Here is a 23,217-nt window from a genome sequence, read left to right on the forward strand (position 1 = left end):
TTATCAGAATCATAGATTCATAGAACCCCTATTGCATGTTTAGAGGCCATTTGGCCCATCGAGTCTGCACTGACCCACCAAAAAGTAACCTACCTTGACCTAGTCCCTTACCCTATCCCTGCAAACCCACATTCATCACGGCTAATGCGCCTAGCCTGCACATCCTTGGGCGAACATGCAAACTCCACACAGAGTCCCCCAAGGCTGGAATTGAGCCGAGATCCCAGACGCTGAAAGTCAGCAAGATTAACCCCTGAGCCACTGTGGAGTCTGAAGGTGCAACGGTACCATACATAATTCGGTCTAAAGTTGAAACTGGAACAATTGGTTAATCTGGGAGTGCGGGAACCAGTAACCACCAGTGGGTCACTCCAATCGTTCTGGTCTTAAAAACAGGTGGCACGGTGAGTATTTGTAGTGACTTTAAGGTCCCTGAATACGGATCTATCCCCTCCTTCTACTCACAGGAAACCTATTCAAGTGGACTGGCAGAGAAAGAAATTCTCTAAAATGGATTTGTTGCAGGCCTACAATGGAAGTCACAAAGGAGTCTCAGTCTCCGCTGACAACAATGACCACGGGGAGACTCTTCTGATACAAGCAGCTTCATTTTGGCATCAAGTCAGTGCCTGCTCTATTCCAGAGGGCCATGTATGAAACTTAAAGTGGGTTGCCAGGAGTTCAGTGTAATCTGGACTATAGTTTGGTCATTGGCTCCTCTGAAGAACAGCATTTAAGAAACATCAATGAAACCCTAAAAAGGTTGCAACAGCATTGCCTAAAAGTAAAAAGGATGAAATGTGAGGTTTTTAGGTACTCCATCAAATAGCTGGGCCATGTAGCCATTGGTGAGGAACTACACAAGGCACCCAAGATGATGGACACTGATGGCAGTGTCTCAAATTAGATCATTTTTGGAACTTGTCAATTACTAAATCAAATTCATTTTGGATCTGGCAACTGCAGAAACTCTTGCACTGGATAGTGGGGAAAGGGCGGCTGTGGAAATGGACCCTGGGTTGTGAGGAGGCTTATTGGAAGCTGAAGCAAGCCATAAAAAAGGTCAGAATTGTAACTCATTTTGATCTGAAGTTAACACTAGTGAGAGAGTGTGTGTGTGTGTGTGTGTGTGTGTGAGAGAGAGAGAGTGTGTGTGTGTGTGTGTGTGAGAGAGGGTGTGAGAGAGTGTGTGTGTGTGTGTGTGTGAGAGAGGGTGTGTGTGTGTGTGAGAGAGGGTGTGAGAGAGGGTGTGTGTGTGTGTGTGAGAGAGGGTGTGTGTGTGTGTGTGAGAGAGGGTGTGAGAGAGGGTGTGTGTGTGTGTGTGTGTGTGTGTGTGTGTGTGTGTGTGTGTGTGTGTGTGAGAGGGTGTGTGTGTGTGTGTGTGAGAGAGGGTGTGTGTGTGTGTGAGAGAGAGGGGGTGAGAGGGGGGGAGAGAGGGGGGGAGAGAGGGGGGGAGAGAGGGGGGGAGAGAGGGGGGGAGAGAGGGGGGGGAGAGAGGGGGGGGAGAGAGGGGGGGGAGAGAGGGGGGGGAGAGAGGGGGGGGAGAGAGGGGGGGGAGAGAGGGGGGGGAGAGAGGGGGGGGAGAGAGGGGGGGGAGAGAGGGGGGGGAGAGAGGGGGGGGAGAGAGGGGGGGGAGAGAGGGGGGGGAGAGAGGGGGGGAGAGAGGGGGGGAGAGAGGGGGGGAGAGAGGGGGGGAGAGAGGGGGGGAGAGAGAGGGGGAGAGAGAGGGGGAGAGAGAGGGGGAGAGAGAGGGGGAGAGAGAGGGGGAGAGAGAGGGGGAGAGAGAGGGGGAGAGAGAGGGGGAGAGAGAGGGGGAGAGAGAGGGGGAGAGAGAGGGGGAGAGAGAGGGGGAGAGAGAGGGGGAGAGAGAGGGGGAGAGAGAGGGGGAGAGAGAGGGGGAGAGAGAGGGGGAGAGAGAGGGGGAGAGAGAGGGGGAGAGAGAGGGGGAGAGAGAGGGGGAGAGAGAGGGGGAGAGAGAGGGGGAGAGAGAGGGGGAGAGAGAGGGGGAGAGAGAGGGGGAGAGAGAGGGGGAGAGAGAGGGGGAGAGAGAGGGGGAGAGAGAGGGGGAGAGAGAGGGGGAGAGAGAGGGGGAGAGAGAGGGGGAGAGAGAGGGGGAGAGAGAGGGGGAGAGAGAGGGGGAGAGAGAGGGGGAGAGAGAGGGGGAGAGAGAGGGGGAGAGAGAGGGGGAGAGAGAGGGGGAGAGAGAGGGGGAGAGAGAGGGGGAGAGAAAGGGGGAGAGAGAGGGGGAGAGAGAGGGGGAGAGAGAGGGGGAGAGAGAGGGGGAGAGAGAGGGGGAGAGAGAGGGGGAGAGAGAGGGGGGGAGAGAGGGGGGGAGAGAGGGGGGGAGAGAGGGGGGGAGAGAGGGGGGGAGAGAGGGGGGGAGAGAGGGGGGGAGAGAGGGGGGAGAGAGAGGGGGAGAGAGAGGGGGAGAGAGAGGGGGAGAGAGAGGGGGAGAGAGAGGGGGAGAGAGAGGGGGAGAGAGAGGGGGAGAGAGAGGGGGAGAGAGAGAGGGGGAGAGAGAGAGGGGGAGAGAGAGAGGGGGAGAGAGAGAGGGGGAGAGAGAGAGAGGGGGAGAGAGAGAGGGGGAGAGAGAGAGGGGGAGAGAGAGAGGGGGAGAGAGAGAGGGGGAGAGAGAGGGGGGGAGAGAGAGGGGGGGAGAGAGAGAGGGGGAGAGAGAGAGGGGGAGAGAGAGAGGGGGAGAGAGAGAGGGGGAGAGAGAGAGGGGGAGAGAGAGAGGGGGAGAGAGAGAGGGGGAGAGAGAGAGGGGGAGAGAGAGAGGGGGAGAGAGAGAGGGGGAGAGAGAGAGGGGGAGAGAGAGAGGGGGAGAGAGAGAGGGGGGGAGAGAGAGAGGGGGGGAGAGAGAGAGGGGGGGAGAGAGAGGGGGGGGAGAGAGAGAGGGGGGGAGAGAGAGGGGGGGAGAGAGAGGGGGAGAGAGAGAGGGGGAGAGAGAGAGGGGGAGAGAGAGAGGGGGAGAGAGAGAGGGGGAGAGAGAGAGGGGGAGAGAGAGAGGGGGAGAGAGAGAGGGGGAGAGAGAGAGGGGGAGAGAGAGAGGGGGAGAGAGAGGGGGAGAGAGAGAGGGGGAGAGAGAGGGGGAGAGAGAGAGGGAGAGAGAGAGAGAGAGAGGCTTTGCCTTCTGGAGTTAGAGCTGTACTATAACACACCTTACCAAATGGAGGGGAGACATGCATCATGATCACAATCAAAATTGGAGAAATATGTCCAAGTCAAGAGGTAGACTGGACATGGTTTTCAGCATACAGAAATTTTCCTATTTCCTTTATGGCAGGCACTTTGTGATGCTAATTGACCAGAGGTTTCTAACCTCTATTTTTGATCCATATACAAGAATACCAATGATGGCACCATGCCTGCAGAGATAGGACTAGCTCTGTCAGCTGGCTTCTATGAAATCAGATACAAACAGGCGGAGAAGTATGGCAATGCACATGCCTTGTCTAGGCTGTCACTTTCGGGGAATACAGTTTGTTTCCTACTGGAACCTGAAAATTACTTACTTTTCCCAGGAAGACAAGGCACCTGTCAGTGGTTAGGTGTGGAATACTACCCTGAATGAGCCAGTTTTGAGCCAAGTAGTGGACCTTGTCTTGAGAGGAAGGGCTAGTCAAGCTAACTGCCCAGAATTACACCCTTACGTGTTGAGGTGGTAGGAATTGTTTATATTAGTTAAGTGTTTAATGTGGGGAATGAGTGTTGTTATTTCACACTGCATTTAAGACATGGACAGTTTGTCAACTCAGCTTCCGAGCTTCTGTCAAGCCTACTGGCTCCAAGTTGGCTGTATTTTCCAGACATTTCCCCCTCATTTACAGGACTAGCAATCAGGCATGCTACAGATCTATTTGTGACCAAGAATGTACTGCGATTAATTGGACCACACAGCAAGGAGAAAAGAGTAGATAAGGTTTTAGAATTTCAAGGCTGAGCAAATGTTGCAATGACTGAAATTACACACATTACTTGAACTATTTCTATCCTAGGCTTGGAACAGAGTGCCACAAATAAAGCAGCAACTGTGAACTTGCACATCTCATTGTATAAATGTTTCAAGTCCGTGACTGTAGCAGAAATTCTTGGTCTCCAAGGATAGATAATTTCACCACTACCTCCTATAAATGGTTAGCTGTTATAAACATAATTTCTGGATATACGTTTGCTCGCTGAGCTGGAAGGTTCGGTTTCAGATATTTCGTCACCATACGAGGTAACATCAGTGAGCCTCCAGATGAAGCACTGGTGATATGGCCTGCTTTTCATTTGCGTGTTTAGGTTTCCTTGGGCTAGTGTCGTAATTTCCTGTGGTGATGTCATTTCATGTTCTTTTACTCAGGGGGTGGTAAATGGGATCCAAGTCAATGTGTCTTGTTGATAGAGTTCCAGCTGGAATGCCATGCTTCTGGGAATTCTCACGCGTGTCTCAGTTTGGCTTGTCCTAGAATGGATGTGTTGCCCCAGTCGAAGTGGTGTTAACTGTATATAAAGATACTAGTAATAGTGGGCCACGTTTTTTGTGGCTAGTTGATGTTCATGTATCCTGGTGGCTAGTTTTCTGCCGACTTGTTGCTTGATCTTCTTTAACTTCATCAGCAAGGGCAATATCGTCAAGCTTGTGGACCTATGCCTTACCACCCACTTCACCTTCAACAACAAAACCTACAGACAAACTAACAGAACACCCGTGGGATCTCCGATATCAGAGTTCTTAGCAGAGGCAGTAATGCAGAGATTCAAACCAACAGTTCTGCCAACTATCCAACCCAAACTTTGGTTTCAATACGTTGGTGACACCTTTGTGATCACTAAAGGAAACAAATTAGAGGAAATCTTCAAGACCATCAATAAACCAATACTGGCGTAAAATTCATGAAGAGGAGGAAAACAACAAATTGCCATTTCTCGATGTCGCAGTGGAGCAAACAGGGGAACTTCAAACCAGCATCCACTGGAAAACAACACATACAGACCAAGTACGGAACTACAGAAGCAATCATCCCAACACCCACAAACGAAGCTGCATTAGAACATTATTTCAATGAGCCACCACACACTGCAGCAGAGGAACTACAAAGAGCAGAGGAAAATCTCTTAAACGGCGCATTCAAAAGAAAAGGGACCCTAAGAACACGGTCCGCCAATTTCTCAGCGACAAACCCAAACAAGCAGACAAAACATGTCCAGAAACATTACCAACTCTCCCCTACATCAAAGACACCGCAGAAATGACTGCAAGACTACTTATGGTAGCCCACAAACCCACCAACACACTAAAACAGCAGCTAATGAACTTGAAAGACCTATACAGACAAGCAAAACTAACGTCCTTTACAAAATAGCTTGCAAGAACTGTAACACACACTACATTGAACAAACAGGCAGAAAACTAGCCACAAAAAGATATGACCCACTCTCACTGATATCTTTGCATACAGTTGAGGAAGGACACCACTTCGACTGGGACAACACATCCATCCTAAGACAAGTCAACCGAGACATGCGCGAGAATTCCTAGAAGCATGGCATTCCAACCGGAACTCTATCAACAAAAACATTGACTTGGATCCCATTTACTTGAGAAAAAAAACAGGAAGCAATGTCACCAACCCAAGGAAACTTCAACACAAATAAAATGCGGGCCATACCACCAGTGCTTCATTCGGAGGCTCATTGAGGATGTTACCTAGTATGGTGACGAAATGCCTGAAACTAAACCTTCCAGCCCAGTGAGTAAACCTACATAGAGAACCTCAACCTAAGCTACAAACCTCCTCAAAACTCAATAAACACAAGTTACAGACAGTATTGTGACGTTGGAGCTCAAAGTTATCAGTTAGTTCTAAGGTCTTAATTTCACATTGCACAATCCCTACATTGGTGGGGCAAGCAAATCTCAACTGTTCATCATTAGCTCGTTTACAGTTTAGAAATCTTTGGCAAAACAAATAAATATCATTGTCTCCCTCATATACATTAATGATAAACACAATCTTTATTGTTATCTACACATGCTTACTTTATATTCCCAGATGCAACAGATGCCTCATCTTACCCTTTGTTTACAACAATTATCCCTGGATGACATATTTAATGCAAAGGAAGCAATGTTTCCATGAACAAAATACTGAGGCAATACTAAGACACAAGAAATAGTAGACCACTCGGCCTATTAAGCCTGCCCATTATTCAATATAATGATTTTGAACTACAACGCAGTTTTCTCACACTCTCCCCAAATTGCTTGATTCTAAGACCAAATATTTGTCCATCCCAGCCTTGAATGTATTCAATGAAGCATCCATAACATTGTGAATTAATTTCTCCTGCTTTTTGTCAGAAGTGATCAGTTGCTTATCTTAAGACTACTAGTGCTTAAGATTTCCTGGCCAGCGGAAACAAATCTCTCAAAGTCTACCCTTTTAACCCTCTCAAATCTCATATTGTAAAACCTCCCAGGCAACCCTCCATCTCCCTGATGCCTGCAATTCAAACTTCAGCTACACAATTCTTGACCCAAAATTGACCCAGATACAGTTGTCCAGATTGTATTTCACAGATAATCTCACCACCAACCAGTGTCTACCTTACCATATCCATGCATTACTGAAAAAAGAACATGATGATTGATAGCACTTTCAAATCATGCCAAATATTGTTTTTTGCCTTGAACTGGTACTTTTACAAACCATAACAGGTCTGTACCAGCAATACTCAGGGCTCTGTTGAACCAAAATACTATTTATTCAGTAATAATTGTGACCATGTCTGACATCATTCTACGTGAGGTGGTCAAAGCTTCTTGGGAAGCAGACAAGAAATAAGAATTAAGACCACAATCAGATCAGTCATGATCACATTGATTGGCGTAAAAGGCTCAGGAGGGAAAGCAATGTTTTCCAGGCCCTATGTCTTTGCAGCACTGATCTAATATCCCAGGCCATTTTTATCAGACAAGACACTGTTTGCAGCACAATAAATGCTCTGTATCTGCAAAAGCACGAATTGCAATTTGCCTATCCGCACCAAAAAATAATTGATGAAAATCAACATCTGCTAGTAAAAATCACACTTATCTGCAATTTGAAAATTATTTTTAACCGACTTTTGAATGAGCTCGGCACTTAGAAATATTATTTGCAGCAGTTCTCAGGAACCGAATATTTGTGGATCTGCATTATTACAGTTCACTCAAATAATCTTCAATACTGGATTTTTGCATAGCTGTCATGTAAAGCATTCTATCGCAAAGTTTTTTTTTAAAAGAGGCCACATGAGAATAAAAAAGAAACATCAATAATCAAGCAGCAAAGTGCAAATCACACAATGAAGCAAGAATATTTCAGTCCTGGTACATGCAGGATGAAAGTGAATTGACAAAAATGCACACCCTACCTCCAACCTAGAATTTAGTTAACAGCTCTATCACTAGCAGTGAAACACTCTAGCAATACTCTGCATGGTACACCCAAGTATGCTGAGAAAGATGATTCTGCATTCATTTAATCATAGTGAGCATACTGAAATGCTGAGAGAGAATTAATTGCTCCAGTAGTTGCTGCATTTTGCAAAGGCAAATCAGGACAGGATTTATACACTAGATGGTAAGTCCTGGGGAGTAGGCTCTTTACAGCCTTCTGGACTTAACATTGGGTTCAACATCTTTAAATGGTGAACCATTTATTTCCTTTCCTTTTAGCTTGTCATGTCCTTCCCTCACCCATACCACTTACTGTCCTTTCAAGTAAGGTAGAAGACACATTATTCTGCCATTCTCACATTCCGACTAACGTCTTTTCTCCACCAGCACCCTCACACTTCACCCCCTCTCCCACCGAACTGTAGCATAAATGCTGCCCCTGCATACTTCACTTCAGCTCCGATGAAGAGGAGCCATCTAGACTCCAAATGTTATCTGGTTCTCTCTCCATGGATGCTGCCTGACGCGCTGTGATCTCCAACATTTGTTGTTTTCAGGTCCTGGGAAGTGTTGCTGAACAAAGACATCTTGGAGTACAAGTTCAAAGTTCCATGAAAGTAGAGTCACAGGTAGATAGGATAGTGAAGGTGTTTGGTATGCTTTCCTTTATTGGTATAAGAGTTGGGAGGTCATGTTGTGGCTATACAGGACATTATTCCAAAAGTGGCCTAACCAATGTGTGTAATTCTAGTCTTCCTCCTATTGGAAGGATGTTGTGAAACTTGAAAGGGTTCAGAAAAGATTTACCAGGATGTTGCCAGGGTTGCAGCATTTCAGCTATAGGGAGAGGTTGAATAGGCTGGGGTGATGTTCCCTGAAGCATCGGAGGCTGAGGGGTAATCTTCAAGCTTTATAAAATCATGAGATGCATTGATAGGGTAAATAAACATGGCTTTTTCCCTGGGGTGGGAGAGTCTAAAATAGAGGGTACAGGTTTAAGATAGGAAGAGAAAGATTGAAAAGATATCTAACGTGCAATTTTTTCACACAAAGGGTGGTGCATGTATAAAACAAGCCGCCAGAGGTGGTGGAGGTGGGTGGTACAATGACAACATTTAAAAGGCATCTGGATCTGTATATGAATGGGAACGGTTCAGAGGGATATGGGCCAAATGATACTAGATTAAAGTTAGGATATCTGGTTGGCATGGACAAATTCGACTGAAGGGTCTGTTTCTGTGCTGCAGAACTCCGACTCTAGTTCTACTTCCTTGTTTCCAAAAATATTACCTGGCAATTGAATCAACAATAGACACCACACCCCCTCCTCCAATGACATTTTTGTTTTCCATAAACCCTTCATTAGATTATCACTGCAGTAGGACAATATCTTCTTTTTGAATCAGAGGCAGGACTGCTTCGGGAAAAAAACGCATGCTTCATGCTCTCAACCTCAGAATATCACTGCATTTAGCAAGGTCTGCATTGAAAACATGCACACGAGTAAGTTTGCAGATGACACCAAAATTGGAGGTGTAGTGGACAGCGAAGGAGATTACCTCAAAGCACAACAGGATCTTGATCAGATGGGCCAACAGATTGCAAAGTGGCAGATGGAGTTTAATGTAGATAAATTGTGGGCCACAGCACTGCTGCCTCAGTGCCAGGGACCCGGATTTCATTCCAGCCTCCATGATTGGCTGTGTGGAGTTTGCACATTCTTCCCGTGTCTGCGTGGATTTCTTCTAGGTGCTCCAGTTTCCTCCCAGTGAGGGTTAATATAGGGTAAGGGAATGGGTCTTGGTGGATTACTCTAAGGATCGGTGTGGAATTGTTGGGCCGAAGAGCCTGTTTCCATTCTGTACGGATTATAATTCTGTAGTGATTTTAATTCTAATTCTAAAAGATGTGAGATGCTGCATTTTGCAAAGGCAAATTAATGGTACGGTCCTGGGGAGTGCTGCTGATCAAACAGACCTTGGAGTGCAGGTTCATAGTTCCTTGAAAATGGAATCACAGGTAGATAGGATAGTGAAGGCGACTTTTGATATGCTTTCCTTTATTGGTCAAAGCAGTGAGCATAGCAGCTGGGAGGTCATGTTGTGGCTGTACAAGACCTTAGTTAGGCCACCTTTGGAATATTGTGTTCAATTTTGGTCTTCCTCTAATCAGAAGGATGTTGTGAAACTTGAAAGGGTTCAGAAAAGATTTTACAAGGATGTTGCGGGGGTTTAATTATTTGAGTTATTGGGAGAGGCTGTTCACTCTGGGGCGTCGGAGGCTGAGAGGTGACCTTATGGAGGTTGATAAAAAAATGAGGGGCATGGATAGAGTAAGGCCTGTTCCCTGGGGTGGGAGAACCCAGAACTAGAGGGGGAGAGAGAGGAAAAATTTAAAAAAGGGACCGAAGGGGCAACTTTTTCCACGCAGAGGGTGGTGCATGCATGGAATGAGCTGTGGAGAAGGCTGGTACAATTACAACATTTAAAAAGTGTCTGGATGGGTATATGACTGGGAAGGGTTTAGAGGGATATGGGCCAAGTGCTGGCAAATGGGACTAGATTAGGTTAGGATATCTGGTTGAGTTGGACCAAAGGGTCTGTTTCTGTGCTGCACATCTCTATGACCCTAAGAATGTAGTCACAATCACGTTTTGGGACTACTCACTGTGGTGAATTTCCAGAACTGATACAAGAGCAGCTCAACTGATGACATGCACACCTGAGACAGCAGACTGACAGTTCAGCGGAGTTTGGTTTGATGTTTAGTGCATTACTGACAGAGTCCTACAACATTGGGCCTGCTGCCATTTTATCAGGTACAAAACCAAGACCATCTCCCTCATCAATTAGCTGTTAAAAAAAACCCAAGGAATTAATGATAGGAAATTAGAGACCTACAACTAAAGGAAAGGTTGTTTTACTTGCTTTGCATGTGAATCACTGGTTTTGCTAATTTAACAGTAGCTACATTTCCAGAACAACATTTCGGAATGCTTACCTCTAATGCTTACAAGACTGGAAGGTTTGCGTTATATGGAGTGGCTGGACAGGCTGGCACTTTTTTTCCCCTGGAGAGTAGGAAGCTGAGGGGTGATCTTATTGCGGTTTATAAAGTCATAAGGGACAGAGATAAGATGAATCGCCACGGACATTTCCAGAGAGTTGGGGAATTCAAAACTAGAGGGCATAGGTTTAATGTGAGAGGAGAGAGATTTAATAAGGACATGGGGGCAACCCTTTCAGGCAGAGAATGGAATGCATATGGAACCAAGCTGCCAGAGGAAGAGGTAGAGGTGAATACAATTACAACATTTAAAAGTCATTTGGACAGGTACATAGATAAGATTTAGAGGGATATGGGCTTAATGCAGGCAAAGTTCAGTTTAGGAAACCTGGTGGGCATGGATCAGTAGAGCCAAAGGTCCTGCTTCTGTGCTGTATGATTCAATAACTTGATTGTAGAGCAAACAACTTAAAGAAGGGTTACACACTGCTCAGTAAAATCAAAATTCCTGTCTAATGGTTCCCTGGACAGAAAGTACTTGGTCTTTTGTGCTGCAGCTGCCAATTCCAGTAACTACATTTCTCATGTATCCAATATCCAGATTAATGTGTAATATTTTTTCCTAAACCATATGCCCTGTAAACCCTTTTACAAAATAACGCAAAATAAATGCTTTAAAAGTGCCGAGTCTCCCTTGAGGTTAGGTACTTCTGCAGCAGTAATGGCATCAGCGTGTAAACACATTGATATTCGTTGTTGTGGGCTCAATGCCTGGATATTACAGCACATGTACTGTGCAAAATATCACAATGAGCAATACACAATCACTGTACAGCAGCCTGCAGGCCAAATGGCTACATTTTCTGCATGACAATGAGAAAAACAGTGTAGTTTGCCCATCTTTCCAAAGCCTGAATGCAAATATAAACAGTACTTTTGGCTGCCAACGTGGTGAAAACAGACACACCCGGACTGACTGACACAAATCAGCTACTAGCCTTCAGTTAACACAGCCAAGTAAAGAATTAATGATAGTTAATTAGGCAATTACATTTAATTAGCAGACAATCTAGATGAGCCAACAGATAAACTAACTCCACAACATGCTTCTTCAAAAGGCAACTTGTTGAAAGTGCTGCATTGAGGTTTGCTAATTTTCTAATTTCTGGTTAGGCATGAGAATTGCCTGACTCATTATTAAAGGTAGTTAACTGGACAATGATGTTACCAGCAGCGAGCTTCACTTTCAGAAGAGAGCTGCACTTCATCCTTCCTACATAACAGGAGTTACAGTAAACATACTTTGCTGGCTGTGAAGTACATTGAACATTCTAATCAGGGCTGTACAAATGCAAGTTTCTTTTCCCCATTACAGTGCTCAACACCAGACCGTCATCATCTGCTGACTCCCCAGTCACAGAGACGTACAGCACGGAAACAGACCCTACTGTCCAACTCGTCCATGCTGACCAGATATCCCAACCTAACCTAGTCCCACCTGCCAGCACCTGGCCCATATCCAAACCCTTCCAATTCATATACCCAACCAGATGCCTTTTAAATGTTGCAATTGTACTAGCCTCCACCACTTCCTCTGGCAGTCATTCCATATACATACCACTCTCTGTGTGAAAAGTCCATCCTTAGGTCTTTTTTATATCTTTTCCCTCTCACCCTAAACCTATGCCCTCTAGTTCTGCACTCCCCCAACCCAGGAAAAAGACTATCTATTTATCCTATCCATGTCCCTCATGATTATAAACCTCCATAAGATCACCCCTCAGCTTCCGATGCTCCAGGGAAAACAGCCCCAGCCTATTCAACCTCTCCCTATTGTTCAAATCCTCCAATTCTGGCAACATCCTTGTAAATCTTTTCTGAACCCTTTCACATTTCACAACATCTCTCCGATAGGAAGGAGACCAGAATTGCACGCAATATTCCAACAGTGGCCTAACCAATGTCCTGTATAACCGCAACATGACCTCCCAACTCCTGTACTCAATACTCTGACCAATAAAGGAAAGCACACCAAATGCTTTCTTCACTATCCTATCTATCTGCGCCTCCACTTTCAAGGAGCAACACTCCCGAGGATCTTAAGTGTATAAGTCCTGCTAAGATTTGTTTTCCCAAGATGCAGCACCTCACATTTATCTAAATTAAACGACAGCTGCCACTTCTCAGCCCATTGGCCCATCTAAATCAATATCCTGTTATAATCTGAGGTAACCTTCTTCACTGTCCAGTACGCTTCCAATTTTGGTGTCATCTGCAAACTGACTAAACAAACCTCTTATGCTCACAACCAAATCATTGATATAAATAATACAAAGTAGTGGACACAGCACCAATCCTGGTGGCACTCCACTGGTCACAGGCCTCCAGTCTGAGAAACAACCCTCCACCACCACCCTCCTCTTCTACCTTTGAGCCAGTTCTGTATCTAAATGGCTAAGTTCTCCCTGTATTCCATGAGATCTAACTTTGCTAACTAGTCTCTCATGGGGAACCTTGTCGAATGCCTCGTCCATACAGATCACACCTACCGCTCTGCCCTCAATCTTCATTGGTACTTCTTCAAAAATCTCAATCAAGCTTGTGGGACATGCTTTTCCAGGCACAAAGCTATGTCGACTATCCCGAACCTTTCCAAATAAGTGTACATCCTGTCTCTCAGGATTCCCTCCAACAACTTGCCACTAACGACGTCAGTCGCTCAATTGCTTATTGTATTTGTCTATATCAAAAATGCAACTCAAAAATAATCTGTCAGCGATGAAATACTTGTGGACACCTTAAGAAATTAAATAATAAATAGGTTTTTCTTCAAAACCATCTGCACAGAAACTTGGTAAGTGATCAACACAAAGTGAAAAGTGTATGAAGATTTCAGCGAGTGTAACCTATGTGACAACACTACAGAAGAACATTTGAAGCAAGAGTCAACAGTGTTAGCGGTTTGTTCTGCCAAGATTACAGATTTAACTACTGTTTACACTGGAGAAGCTGACAAACAGGACACAGAACGAATACACAAATCCTCCTCGAACCTCCTTGTTGTTACCATGGTTGGAATTCCAGTTTTCGGCACTCCTATACGCAGTTTCTGTTTTATTGGTCTAAATTATGCTTTCACATGATCTCAAAACTATGCAAGTCTATCGGTCCCTCAGTCCTTCATTCCATTTATATCCCGCAGACTTTAAAGTCTCAATCTCTGGAGGAAACCCATGCAGACACAGGGAGAATGTGCAAACCTCTCACAGACAGTTGCCAGAGACCGGAATCGAACCCAAGTCCCTGGAGCTGTGAGGCAGCAGTGCTAACCACTGAGCCACTGTGCCTAACTGTACTGTTGGCCTCATTTTACACAATTAGTATGAATATGTCCATATTGTCATCACATTTCAAAGTACAAAGGATACGGCAAGATGGCAATTGGGACAGAATTACTGCCACACAACATGGAAGGATGGCAATGTCCACATGCACACAATCATACAGATAAATCTTTTCAACTGGAAAACAAGCAGACTGACTAAAAGGCATCAGAATAACTACATTATTGCACACGTGATAGGAGAACTGGGTGGCATTAGTGAATAAGGCTCAAAAGTCTCAAACTAGTCACTTTGACACATGTGCCCATATTAGAAAACCCACTATCTCAGACTAAATGGCAATTTTAGAAAGGCCAAATGATAGCCTACAAGGGACTTTTCACACTGTCAGTATGCTTTTCTCTGAGTTTTACTCCAAGTCTACTTTACAAGGCTACAGGCCTTGTGCAGGAAAATGGGATTAGTGTAAATTGTAGTATATTTTTGGCAGTGCAGACTTTCAGGGCCTTTTCTGAACTTTATGATTCTACGATCTGGCAGAAGTCCATTTGGCTGACTAAAACCTGGATACAATTGTAAAGCCATGATCGCAAACAATGAATTTAACTCTCGGGGGAGGCACGGTAGCTCAGTGGTTAGCACTGCTGCCTCACAGCACCAGAGTCCCAGGTTCAATTCCAACGACTGTCTGTGTGCACATTCTCCCTGTGTCTGTGTGGGTTTCCTCCGGGTGCTCCGGATTCCTCCCACATTCCAAAGATGTGCAGGTCAGGCGAATTGGCTATGCTAAATTGCCCATAGTGTTAGGTGCATTTGTCAGAGGGAAATGGATCTGGGTGGGTTACTCTTCAGAGGGTCGGTGTGGACTAGTTGGGCCCACAGGTCTGTTTCCACACTGTAAGGAATCTAATCTAATCCTATCGCCACTTGAACGTCAACCTATGCTCACTTTACCTCGGTGAGGTCATGCAGCCAAGGCTTCATTTAATCACTGACTGTTTTTACAGCACAGTACAGGAACTGTTTGTCTTTAACTTTGCTCCAGAAAAATCAATAACTGAACTGCAGTTTCAGAGTAGTCAATGAGAACTAACTACAAAACCAGCTCCCTATATATCTCCACAAATAAAATTTACACACAGGCTTGAGAAAAACAGAAAACTGTACTTTTGAAGCACTTTTCACAACTTCATGACATCCTAAAATGTTTTCAAGCTGATGAAATATTTCTGAATTGTGGCAGTTGTTATAATGTAGCAAACGTGCACACAAGCTCCTAGATAATATCTGAACTGACGCTGATTGAAGGATTCACATTGACAAGGAATGGACAAGAAAACATCTAATCTTCCCATCATGTCCATCCAGTGGAACATCATATTCTCTACAATCAATTGTTATCGCTGACCATGCTGCATTCTCCTTCAGCACTGCACAGGAGTGTCAGCAAAGACTTCAAGTCTACAAGTGGAAGCTGAACTTTCACTTGCAATACAAGCAAGCTCTGAACTGAGAATACAATGAAAAATTTGTGTATTGCGCATCCCAAAGCATTTCACAATCACTTGGTTACGTTAGGAAGTGTAACCATTTCCTGGAGCAAAAGTAACAATCAATTTATGCATTACAAATAAATGGCAAGCAATAACTTGTTTTGGTCCTGTTTTTCCTGAGCAAGGTTGACTAAGACAATGAACCAAAAGTGTACAGCATGTTGGTAAAGTAACACAAAATTGCCACCTTCCCAAAGCCAAAAAAGAATGCAAAGATATCTTCTTTGCAACTGAGAAAGTGATACAGATATCAACAATCGGAACATGTGTACAATTTTTTCAAGCTTATAAAGGCCATATTCAGTGTATGTCAGGGGATCTTAAGGACCTTGAATGAAAGCTATAAACATTGCATACAAGTGCATGAGAGGTTAGATGCCTTGCTTTGGAAGACTGTTTTATTCATTTAAAGTGTAGTGACTGTTACTTTGTGTAATCAACACATTTGCAAAAGCAGCAATTAAATCAGAGTGGAATAGGACTGTGTTAGAACAGCAGCAGCCTAGTGCGAAGGCTGAACATTTTCCACCTTTGTTGCCTCAGATGTATCACTGGATTTCTTGGCAGGACAAAGCCATCAATTGAAAGGACCTGCAGCTAGACCTATTGCTTACTTTTGCCCGATCTGATTCAACAACATTCAATGGATGGTTGACAGCCTGGACTTTCTGAATGGCGACTAGCAGAGTTGCAAGATGTTTTACATCCATACCTCTATTAGAAGGAACAGAAAGATACAAAGATGATAGCTAACAGGGTCCAGACAAAATACAACAAATCCTGCACCCTACAGTCATTTTTTTTTTTGCAACACTTTCATATCAATAATAAACTCTTTGGTCCACATTTCAACCTCACCAATTCAGGTTTTTCACATTCAACCCTTGCTGAGCTGTAACTTCCTCCGAATTTGAAAAAAGTTAACTTCAAAATAGATTACACCTCAGATATATGACTACAACTGACACCATGTGGTCAGTTAACTCTAGATTGTTGTACCTTGTAAATCATTTGAACTCAAGTTAAAGCAGACCATCAGTCAAGCTTTTGTTTAAACATGTTAAAGATTCATTTATTACAGATTATGACTGAGGGTTAAGGATAAAGTGGTCAAAATAAGTATTGATAAGACAAAAGTAATATTTCTAAAAAGAAAGCCCCAATATGTCTGTACAGTATACTGGCACAGCCCATTCCTTATGTTCTTGTTACTTGATATTAAGGTCACATTCGACTAAGTGTGGCATCAAGGAGCCCATGCAAAACTGGAATCAATGGAAAACGGGGCAAACTCTCCTGTAGTTGGAGTCATATCTGGCACATAGAAGGTTGTGGTTGTTGTAGGTCAGTTATCTCACTTCCAGATCATCTCTGCAGGAATTCCTCAGGGTCGTGGCCTAGGCCCAATTATCTTCAGTTGCTTCATCACTGATGTTCCCTCCATCATAACATCAGAAGTGGAGATGTTCACCAATGATTGCACAGTGTTCAGCAGTCTATATTCAAATACAATAAGATTATACAACATTCAGGCTTGGGCTGACAAGTGACAAGCAACATTTGCACCACACAAATGCCAGGATATTACCATTTCCATTAAGGAACAGTTTAACCACTGCATCTTGACCTTCAATGGTATTACCACCACCAAATCCCCCACTATCAACATTCTGAGATTACTATAAACCAGAAACTCAACTGGACTTGCCATATACATACGGTGGCTACAAGAGCAGGTCAGAAGCTATGAACACTTTGGCAAGTAACTCACCTCCTGACTCCCCATATCCTGTCTATCTATAAGGCACAATCCATTTGCCTGGGTTGGCACAGCTTCAACAACACTCAAGAAGCTTGACACCATTCAGGACAATGCAGCCCACTCGATTGGAAGGAGTGGATGCGCCAAAGTGTACTTTCTACAAGATGCACTACAGAAATTTACAAAAGATCATTAAACAGCTCCTTCCCGATCCATGACCACATCTATCTAGAAGCACAATGGCAGCAGATACATAGGAAAACCACGTACGAACTCCACTCAAAACTAATCACAATCCTGACTTGGAAGTATCAGTTACTTCAGTATCACTGGGTCAAAATCCCGAAATTCCTCTCTAATGGTATTGTGGGTCTACATGCAGCACTCCCCAACCTGCTTTCTCTGTTGAAGTGTTTTCTTCTTGATTGAAGGTGGGAGTCAGTCTAGATATCCAGTCTTTCAAATCTTGGTCAACAAGCTAAGATGGTCACTGTAACCATATGACCTACATTTAAAAAATTAAGTCATGTTCCAATAAAGGCATTTTAGGCACAGCTCACTTGTAGTTCTTCACTTTTGATCTCAATGACCAATTTATAATCTGACAGTGAATCATCAAGGAACTTGGTTTACTCCCAGGCGAGAGTTTTTATATGTCTGAGTATGTCTCACAGAGCAGGCAGCAATATAGTCAGGTGCCTTATATCTGTCATGTTTTTCAACTTCTTTCCCAATTATAGTCAGATTAACTTATATAGCCGCTAACAGTTATTTTCTAAACAAACCAACTGATCATAACTGTGACATACTTACATCCTGGAGGTATACTGGTTCCCAATTCCCCGGTGCCTCAAATCGAAAATGCACCTTGCATTTTATTCTCTGCCCCTTCAAATCACTGTTTCATCTTCCAGTCCTAAAACTGCCCCATTACATCTCCCAGTCCCTCTCTCAAACTCAACATTTTTGTCTGTGGCCTCTTATATCCCTCCACTGAAAAGCCAAGCATTCAACTGTTTAGGACGCAGTCAAATTTTGTTTTACCTCTCTAGCATGTTAACCTGATATGGTTTATAGGACAAAATAAGGGACACGTGACCAGCTGACATGCATTTGTTGCCTGTGTAAAAGATGTCTGAGTTGATTTTTGGCATACCCTAGTATGGCACTTAGTAAATATTTCCTGTTTAAAAATAGCTAAAATGCCAGAGCTCGATTCTGGCCGGTAGCTTAATAAATGCTAAGATTACTTATTTATTCACATATTGCTCCAATAGAAGCCCCTGGTGAATCACCCTAATGTTAAATATGAAATCAAGAATGAGTATTTATAGTTACAGTTTCTTTGTACTTCAGACCACTAGCAAAGGATTCTATATTATCAGTCGTCCACTCACAATGTCACCATTTTATTGAAAAATAAAGCAGGGCGGCACGGTGGCACAGTGGTTAGTGGTTAGCACTGCTGCCTCACAGCGCCAGAGACCCGGGTTCAATTCCCGCCTCAGGCGACTGACTGTGTGGAGTTTGCACGTTCTCCCCGTGTCTGCGTGGGTTTCCTCCGGGTGCTCCGGTTTCCTCCCACAGTCCAAAGATGTGCAGGTCAGGTGAATTGGCCATGCTAAATTGCCCGTAGTGTTAGGTAAGGGGTAAATGTAGGGGTATGGGTGGGTTGCGCTTCGGCGGGGCGGTGTGGACTTGTTGGGCCGAAGGGCCTGTTTCCACACTGTAAGTAATCTAATCTAATCTAAAAGGCTTAGAAAAATATTTTGGAGAGCGTCCATTGCAGCCTGGAAATATGGGAGGAACAAGCTTCAACATGTTTTATAGAAGAGGATGGATGCAGAATTGGAAGACACTTCATGACAGAGAAGGTCCAATTTGAAACCAGTGACATCTTAGTTGACACATTGATTTTGCACTAACATCACGTTACAAATTTTGGCCTAGTCAAGAGAGTCCGCAAATTCACAGGCCCATAGAAGTCTACACTGCAAAAGAGAGGTCCTGCTGCTAAGCCAGCTTTTCATAAAAATATTTGAAAACTAATTCCATTATTCTACACTCTCCCCACAAATATGCAACAGTGGCTGAATATCAACAGAAAAACAAGGGATGAGTCAGAAATTTGCACCTCCAAAAGAGTGCTACCTAATCATGCAAATACATCAGCAGCACAACTGACCAGGGTAGCTTCACACAGAGTTTATGAATCAATTCATTTACTGGCTGATTGAAATGCTGCTGGATATAATTCGTTTACTGCTCATAGAAAAGTCTACAGCTATCTAAAAAAGAACCAAAAAAACGCAGTCATGCATCCTGGACTGTTATTACCCCTAGTTCTAATTTAACTAAATTTTCACCAACACAATGCCTTCATCATATCCAAACGATGCTTCATTGAGCACTCAATTTACACACACAACATGCCTTGCAATTTGACTTCAATTTATAGCTCAGATTTGGCTGCAACTTCAAATGAAAACACGAATGCTAGATGATCGATTTTGATCTTACACTAGATCACACTGCTCAAATACCTCAACCAGCTTTGGTGAAAGATGAAGGGCAGTAAAAAGAGTTTCAAATAGATCTGTTCCCTTTTGCAGAGAGCCACAATAGTTTAGAACAATGTCTGGATCAGCTAAAGCATTCAGGTCAAACTCCAAGACACTTCAGCCACTATTTCTCTTCAATAAGATGGCGATCCAAATAATTCAGATCTAACAATGGAATATTTAAGAGTTAGCATCAGCTTTCTAATGTCATTCATTTTGCTTGTCAAACTCCAGAATTCAAAGCTATATTTTCTTCCAGTCCAGCACTGAAGCCACACTGCATCGCTGAAGGTGCATTCTCTTACTGTCAGCATTTCCACCAGATTCAGGTTGTATGTTCAAACTCTACTTCAGAATTAGATTCCCTACAGTGTGGAAACAGACCATTCGACCCAACAAACCCACACCGATCCTCCAAAGAGTAACTCATCCACAGAATCCAGGCTGACACTCCAGTGCAATACTGAGGGACTTCAGCATTATTTGCCTAACTGCTTCTAGGCTGGGCTGCTAACCAAGATTTTGCCTCCCTTTTCAGGTGAATGAAAAAGGATCCACGCCACTATTCAAACAATTGCAATCTGAATAGGCAGGTAACATTTATCCTTCAATCAACACCATAATCAGTCACAGAAAGGTCATTTGTTTCATTGCTGTTTGTGGAACTTAATTATTTTCAATGGGCCCCATATTTCAGCAAGGATATATTGGTCCTGGAGCAGTTCAGAGGAGGTTCACAAGAATGGTCCCTGGAATAAAAAGTTTAACATATGATGTACATTTGAAGATTCTGGATCTATATTCGATAGAGTTTAGAAGGATGAGGGGGGATATAATTGCAACTTAAAGAATACTGAATGCCCTGGACAGAGTGGATGTTGGGAAGATGTTTCCATTGGTAGGAGAGACTGGGACCCAAGGGCACAGCCTTCGAATAAAGCAAAGATCTTTTAGAACAGAGATAAGGAGAAGCTTCTTCAGTGGTGAATCTATGGAATTCACTGCCACAGAAAACTGTGGAGGCCAGGTCATTGAGTATATTTAGGGTGGAAATAGATAGGCTAACTGCACCGCCTTGAACATTCAGATTTTAACCATTCCAATGCTGGTAGCCATGCTTTTCATAACTGGGCCCTCAGCTCAGGAATTTTCTCCCGACAACACTCTTACCCGCTTTCCTCCTTTAACCCATAAAACCTACCTGGTTAGCCAAGCTTTCAGTTACCAGACGTAATATCTTATGTGCTCAATTGCATTGTTTTATTATGCTTCAGAAAAGCACTTTGGGATGTTTATCGCTTTTTAATGCAAGTTTCTTTAATAGGTTCATGTTTTTTATTTGTATATTACAGCAGATTCATGGGATCCCTGCACACATCGTTTGGATGGTGGGCACAGGGGGTTTGTGTTGGCATAAAAGGGGTCACCTTTCTCAATTTATACAATGCTGGGAACTTGGGTTGTGGTTTGGTGTGATGATATAAACATGGAAAACTGAATCATTGTGACAGTCACTATTCACTGTTAGGGAACAGCAAAGTCTTGAATACATCAACTGGGACAAAACTTAAGAATATTCATATTGCACATAGAAATGCAGCTCAGTCAACAAAGCCCAAGTTTTTCTTTGTTACAGCTCACGGTAACATAGTAACTGTTCCAAAATTTGCATTGTAATGGGTCAAAGAGCAGACAGTGTTATTACTAACCTGCAGGAAATTTGCCTAGAAACAAGTTATTTACTAATTCCTCAGTGAAAGATTGAACTTTCTCCCCAGAAACTTTAAAAACTGCACCATTCACAACAACCTTTCAAACAAAATGCACACATGGCACGGTCACAGATCACCCACCCTCAAACCTCTCAGAGGTTCCCAAGCCTTCAGTTACCGACCAGCCCTTAACAACCTGAAGAGAATACAGCAGAAAGTAGAGAAACATGGGGATCTGCACACTCGGTTCACATGAAAATGATTTATTAAGTGCATTTTCACTGAAATGAGAAAATATTTGAGTTGTTTTACAAAGGGGAGAAGAGGGGGAGAAATTTAAGAGAGAAAATTCTGAGGGGCCAGCAATAAACCTTACAGAGAGACAGATACCAAGGTGAATAGTAGTGGTGGTAGGATCTTGTCAGAGAAATCTTAATGGTGAAATGTATTGTTTGCATACAGATACAGACAAGAGGGATACAATGGCACAGCTGCCATTTACTATCTCTAATCTTTTAACCATTGTTCCATACTGTCCCAACAATGACTCCATTCCCTTTCCACTGTCTCTGCAATCACTTCAACATTACTGTATCTCAAATTGTTTTCAACTAATAAATGTTAGTGTCCTGAAGTGACACCTCTGTTCATCTCTTTCCGCAGATATGGAGTATTTCCAGCAATTACTTTATTCAGACTCCTGTTCTATCCAATAAAAACTAAATTCGAGTACCTTTCTGAGTGATACATAGGATGTAAGACTGGAAGGTACCACACACACTAAGCTCTACAACACTGAGCGATGACACTGTGATGTGATCTGGGGATAGTGACTTGCCAGGTGGACAGAAGAGGAATGCCTGGATGACTGCTTGATGGTTCATGAGCCAAACGGACATCACAGTATGGACTGGGTTGGAGGGACATTTGGGAACATGGAAAGGAATCCTGCACGGCTACCTGATGGCCGAGGGGTTTACTTCAGTGATGTAGCTTTCATTGGTTTCTGAGGCATCAGGGCAGAATTAAGTATATAATTCCACCCTGATTTGCCTTACTAAAATGCAACACTCACATTAACCTAAATTAAACTCCACCTGTCACTCTCAGACCATCGGTCCGTCTGATGCACTAAACCAACAATTTTCGTGTCATCTGCAAATTTACCAACCATTCCTCCCATGTTCACATCCAAAACATTTTACATAAATGACAAAAAGCAGTGGACCCAGCACTGATCCTCTAACAGCATGCATTTCTCTGGGTTGCATCAGCTGATTCACACCTTCAACAATTAAGACTTGCAGCCTTTGTTCAGGAATTGAATAATTTGCTTGCGATTAATTTTTTTTGAGGGGTTTCCCAGAACAAATACCATCTCTGCGTAGTGCTCTAGTCTGAATGTCCCCCGAACAATTGCCTGAAGAAATTTGTCAGAACCCAAAGTGCTAATGGCAGTGCGAAGAGCCACCCAGTGTCATCCGTCTGAGATATGGGAAGAGCTGTAGGTTGGCCTTTCAATCTTACTCGGGGATGACCTTATATAGAATTAAATCTAAAGAAGCTAAATAAAGGAAATGATTTCAAACTGAGAACACGACAAGGATTACAGAAATCACCAGGTTTAGGGCTGATATCAGGAAGTTATACAATCAATAACAAACACTTGGTGTGGGGTATGCTTAGAGCAGTAATCAAAACTTTGAAATTAAGAGTTAGCTAGATGATGCACTATTTCCACGCTGAATGGATGAGTATAACTGGACCAAATGATCCTCAGCCTTCATCTTGTGACAACAGCAGACAGGTCTCAGTGATTTTGACTGAGTCAGCTATAAATTCCATTGCCA

General features: G+C 43.6%; 1 protein-coding gene and 1 long non-coding RNA gene across 2 annotated transcripts in view; one reads left to right on the forward strand and one right to left on the reverse strand.

Moving 5' to 3' along the window:
- The window catches only part of LOC122561952 (growth factor receptor-bound protein 2), a 145,696-nt gene that overhangs the window by 90,168 nt on the left and 32,311 nt on the right, over positions 1–23,217 (reverse strand). The gene's annotated exons all lie outside the window — the stretch shown is intronic.
- Positions 1–23,217, forward strand: part of LOC148145265 (uncharacterized) — a 101,004-nt gene that overhangs the window by 2,126 nt on the left and 75,661 nt on the right. The window lies entirely within an intron of this gene.

Source organism: Chiloscyllium plagiosum, unplaced genomic scaffold (assembly GCF_037043375.1).
Source record: "Chiloscyllium plagiosum isolate Xiang-an unplaced genomic scaffold, Cpla_swu_hap1 HiC_scaffold_25, whole genome shotgun sequence".
Lineage (NCBI taxonomy): Eukaryota > Metazoa > Chordata > Chondrichthyes > Orectolobiformes > Hemiscylliidae > Chiloscyllium > Chiloscyllium plagiosum.